The sequence below is a fragment of the Myotis lucifugus genome, unplaced genomic scaffold (genome assembly GCF_000147115.1).
Source record: "Myotis lucifugus unplaced genomic scaffold, Myoluc2.0 scaffold_132, whole genome shotgun sequence".
NCBI classification, from domain to species: Eukaryota; Metazoa; Chordata; class Mammalia; order Chiroptera; family Vespertilionidae; genus Myotis; species Myotis lucifugus.
In genome coordinates, this window is record NW_005871180.1 from 3,316,632 (window position 1) to 3,322,557 (window position 5,926).

At 39.4% G+C, this 5,926-nt stretch overlaps 1 pseudogene; it reads right to left on the bottom strand.

Moving 5' to 3' along the window:
* Positions 1-271: 271 nt before the first annotated feature.
* Positions 272-1,400, bottom strand: LOC102429014 (annotated as a pseudogene).
* Positions 1,401-5,926: the final 4,526 nt, after the last annotated feature.

The window sequence follows — 5,926 nt, forward strand, 5'->3', positions numbered from 1 at the left end:
GGTGTCTTACCTAGTCCCAATTGGGGCTGAGGGCCGGCCAGCTGGGGAGGGACTATGGGAGTTTGGTCAGCCAGGGCGGAACTGTGGGAGGGCTCCAGGGTGTGTCTGGCCCATCTTGCCCAGTCCTGATTGGCTGGACCCCAGCAGCAAGCTAACCTACCAGTTGGAGCGTATGCCCCTTGGTGGTCAGTGCACATCATAGCAACTGGTTGAATGGTCGAACTAACGGTCAGACACTTAGCAAATTAGGCTTTTATTATATAGGATGTGATCAGGTCAAAATTATTAGGTGATAGGACTTAGCCTTTTCTCTCCTTTTGGAGTCTGACTTCTTCCCTGTCACCAAATCTAAAGAGAAGGGTTCAATGACAGTCAAATGAGTCTTCAGCTTGTGTGCAGAATCAGAGGTAAAGGGAACTGGGGACAGTGAGGAGGTGAGTGCTTAGGTTGGAGGAGACTATGGTCAGTTCTGTTATAATGCTTGTTCTAAAAACATGACTTTGTTCCAGGATGACTGATGGAACATAATACTAGGGAACAATTGCAACATGAAGATTTTGTGTTGCTTGCATACTGTTTCATCCACAAAAAAACAGTAGGTGAAAGTAGAAAATTGCACTAGCTGAACACAGCCATTTACAAATACACAAAACGTACACACCTCAAATATCTACTGGCAACCTCAGTTCACCCTGTGTTATGTCACACTCATCTATGCCTAGTGTTATGACTTTTCTCTCATTTCAGCTAACCTTCCATCCACCTTCACAATTGCTCACTAGCTGCCCTGCTTGTGATGCTCACTACACTGCTCATCTTTTAAAGATAAAGCATAATATTTATTGTAGTAATTTTTTGTAGTAATTTATTTCCTAACCACCTATAGGAAATACAATCTAACCAGCATGTACTAAATTGTGCCACTGTTTTTATTATGTTTCTATTTTTTTTAAATGAAAGTTGTATATAAGATTCCTGCATCTTCTCAATTGTTCTTTCCTTGTATTTGCCCTTTTCCTTTCCTTACTTGGTGAGATTTGGCTTCACATTAAAGGATATTTTATGGTCTTTGTCCAGCTTTAGTTTAGTGACTGAACTTGCTGGGGTGAATGTCCACATGAACAGTTATACCATTAGCTTTCTCCTGCTGCACTGGTTCAATGTAGATGACATATTTTTTTCCTGTAAACCTGGACTTTGCCAATTTGCTGCTCTTTGTAATGTCCTTAAACAACCTGAACTTCATTATCCTTTCAGATGGGCATGGATCAAACATTGTACTTCTATCTCAGAACTTTGGAAAAAGAAGACATAATCTTCCTGCGAATGTGGGAAGGTGCATTGAAATGCCTCTTATGGTTCTTGCTCCGGTCAGAAGTCACAAAGGGATTGAATTTCATTTTGACTCCTGGCGCTTCTCAGATCGGTTTCTATCTTTTTAAATGTGTCACTAACAATGTTTCTGAGTGTTGTTTCCCATCAACCCTGTGGTGTTATTTGTACAGTTTGGGATAGCATCTGTGATTTTAAGAAACATGTCACATTATAGCAAAACTGACTGTATTTTCCATATTACTATGTATATCCCATATTTTGTAGGAGAGAGCATCATTTTAAGCATAAATGGTTGGAAAAGGAAACAAAAATTTTAGCCTTATTATTGTAGTCTATGTTTTGTAGAGGGCCCCTGGGAAGGCACATGGGCATTTATACTTAATAACTGCCAGCTGAACCCAAGGTGACAGGCAGAGCCAGGTCCTGGATACACATCTTACCAAAAAGGCAGAAGTGTTCTCAGCTTGACTTTCATCTTTGCCCAGGTGTCAGGGAGTGGGTTTTGATATGTAAATCCAGTCTAGCACCGGGAATGAATATGACTCGGGCCCACCCAAACTCCTTTATCTTGAATTTTGGTGAAACCTCCTGGTATTTGGGGTATAAAATAAACAGGCTGCTCTGGTGCTGGGTCCCTGTCTCTCCCTCAGAAGAGGACGGCGGTCCCACCCGGTCCCAGCTTTTTCCTTTCATCTTTGTGTCTTGTCTCTTTAATTTCTCAAATCCCCAGCCCCCTCTACTCAAAGAACCAGACCACTCTCTTTCCGTGCTGGATGCGGAAAAGAGAGACCCCTCCATAATGTATTGTGTTAAGGATACTTGAAAAACACAAGTAAAAAACTCCAGTGATAAAAAATCATTGCTCTGGGGGAAAACCTAAAAGTGATAGGCTCAAGCCATAGTCAAAGTGTGATTATTGAACATGCAGTATTGGGCTGCTCCTAGTGTGATCTTCGTAGCTCAGTTGGGTTATTTCTTTGCATTTCAGGTATTAGCAGCTGAAGGTCAATCTTTCTCAGATGCTGCCCCAGTACTCTGGGACCTCATTTGAAACCACACGTGTAACTTGATGACTGAATCAGCTCCACAACCTCCATATGAGCAAGCTGAGTAACAGTCCATTCATGCGGAGAACAATGAGAAATTTTCTAATCTGATAAAAACATTAATTCTCTATGCTTGCAAACAAGACCATGAACTAAAAAGTCTAATGAAGTTGAGTATAAAATGAGTATGTGGTAGTTGTGAATAGCTTTTGAAGACAGGAACAATGAGCCTGATTTAAACTTGATAATTCTCTAACTTTCTAATTAATAAAGAGGAAAGTTTACTAAATATAGGATAAAGATTATAGTCCCTAATGAGTTCTGAATAAATATTAATTGAACCACTATCTGCTGTAATCTAGATATTACTTGCTAGGTAATGTTGCTACAATTAAAGATATTTTCAAATGCTGAAATATATATTTGCTAAAACTTGCCTTTTTCAAATTGTTAATTGGCTGGTATAAAAAACATAAACGAGCCCTGACTGGTTTGGCTCAGTGGATGGAGCATTGGCCTGCGGACTGAAGGGTCCCAGGTTCGATTCCGGTCATGGGCGTGTACCTTGGTTGCGGGCACATCCCAAGTAGGGGGTGTGCATGAGGCAGCTGATTGATGTTTCTCTCTCATAGATGTTTCTGACTCTCTATCTCTCTCCCTTCCTCTCTGTAAGAAATCAATAAAATATATTTAAAAAAACACATAAATGAATACAAATATATTTCCCAGTATAACTTTAAAAAAAGGCTTGTAAACTGAAAACTATAGCACATTAATGAAGGAAATTAAAGAATACTGATAAATGGAATGATATTCTTGTTTCATGGCTTGGAAGAATTAACACTGTTAAAGTATCCATACTATCCAACATAATCTATAGATTCAATGCAATTCCTGTCAAAATTTCAATGGCATTTTTCAAAGAAATCGAAAAAAAATCCTAAAATTCATATGTAATCATAAGTGATCCCGAGTAGCCAAAACAATCTGGAGAAAGACAAGCAAAACTGAAGGCATTACATTTTCTGACTTCAAAGTATATTACAAAGCTGTAGTAATCAAAACAGTATGGCACTGATATAAAAACAGACACATATTAATAAAACTGGAAAACATCAACAAAAACAGACACATAAACCAATGGGACAGACTAGAGATTCCAGAAATAAGCACACACATATATGCTTAACTAGTATTTGATAAGGGTGCTAAGAACACACTATAGGGAAAGGATAATCTTTTGAATAAATGGTTTGGAGGAAAAAAAACACCCTGCATATCCATGTGTAAAAAGATTAAGTTGGATCTTTATCTTACACCATACATAAAAATTAACTTGAAATAAATTGAAGACTTACATGTAGGACCTAAAACCATAAACTCCTAGAATAAAACATATGGAGAAAGCTCCTTGACACTGCTCTTGACAATCTTTTTTTTGGATATGACACTAATAGCACCGGCCACCAAAGGAAAAATAAACAAGTAGGACTACATTAAAACATGTAGCTTTTGCACAGCAAAGGAAAACCATCCCATATAATAAAAGCCTAATATGCTAAGGGTCTGTTCATCTGGTCATCCATTCAACCAATCAAAGTGTACTATGCTAATGATATGCTAAGGCCGCTCAACCACTCACTATGACATGCACTGACCATCAGGGCGGCAGATACTCTGACCGGTAGGTTAGCTTGCTGCTGGGGTCGGGCTGATGGAGACTGAGCGAGATGGGCTGGACACACCCTGGGGCCCTCCTGCAGCCCCTCCCTGGCTGGCCAACCTCCTGTGTCCCTTCCTGGCCCAGATTGTGCACCAGTGGGGTCCCTCGGCCTGGCCTGTGCCCTCTTGCAATCCAGAACCCTTCAGGGGATGTTGGAGAGCTGGTTTCGGACCAATCCCACAGGCCAGGCTGAGGAACTCCATTGGTGCACAAATCTGTGCACTAGGCCTCTAGTAAAAAATAAATAGAAAACCTACAGAATATTGGAAAATATTTACAAATTATATATTGATAAGAAGTTAAAATCCAAACTATATGGAACTCATATGATTCAATAGCAAAACAACAATCTATTTAAAAATCAACAGAGGAACTAAGTAGACATTTTTTTTAAAGAAGACATCCAAAAATCAACAGATATATGAAAAAGTGCTCAATATCATACCAATCATCAGGGAAATGAAAATCAAAATCCCAATGTGATATCACCTTAAAAGCCATCTGCTAGAATGACTACTATAAACAAGACAAGAGATAGCAAGTGTTGGTGAGGGTGTGGAGAAAAGGGTATTCTTGTGCACTATTGATTGGAATATAAACTGGTGCAGTCATTATAGAAAGCAGTATGAAATTTCCTCAAAAAAATTAAAATTAGAACTACCATATAATTTAGCAATTCTACTTCTGAATAATATCTAAAGTAAGTGAAATGAGAAGCTCAAAGAAATATCTGCATCCTTCCCTCAATGTTTACTGCATAATTATTCACAATAGTCAAGTTATTGAAATAAACTAAGTGTCCATCAATGGAAGACTTATAATTTCCAAATATATATATGGAAATCCTGCCATTTGAAACTATATGAATGAATCTGTATAACATTATGCCAAGTGAATAAGTATGACCTTATTTAGATGTGGAATCCAAAAACAACAAACTCATAGAAACAGAAAGTAGAATGGTGTTTGCTTGGGTCTTAGGGGTAGGGGAAGTGGGTATATGTTGGTCAAAGAGTATAAACTTTCAGTTATAAGATGAATAAATTCTCAGGATGTAGTGTTTTGTATAGTGTCTGTAGCTAATAATATTGTATTGTATACTTGAAAATTGCTAAGAGGGTAGATCTTAAGTGTTCTTACAACACAAAAAAAATTGTGAAGTGACAGATGTGTTAATTGTAATCATTTCACGAGTAGGTCCTTTTGTCACCTGAGCGCGATTTGTGGATGCGTCTAGCACTAACCACTGCACAATGAGACTGCTGACTGGCTCACTCAACTCGTGCATGAATTGCGCGCACCTCCATCACGCCATGTCTCCCGTCACCCGACTGACTGACACCCCCACTTCTTCTAATGCCACTTCTTCAAAATAGACTCACCCAGACTGAAAACCGACTTCTGCGCATGGGCCACGAAGTTTCAATCTCATTGTATGCGTGCGCCTGCACATGGTATTTTGTGGAAGAGCCACACTCAAGGGGCCAAAGAGCCGCATGTGGCTCATGAGCCACGGTTTGCCGACCACTGATCTATGCAATAAAAAAAGATTTTGTGTAATAGATCAACCAACAATAACAAAAAAACTCCAAGAAATAAGAATATGGTAAAAATAAAATATTCAACAGAAGATACAGGAGAAAAGAGAGAAAGAAAAAAACATAAAAATTAATGAATCCTACATAATAAAAGGCAAATGTGCAAATTGTCCCTTTGACCGGGAGTTCGACCAGGGGGTGAGGCCAGCTGGCCAACCCCCCTGCTGGCCCCGCCCATGGCCCCTCCCCCTGGCCAGCCCTGCCCGTAATCGACCCCCCCTGAT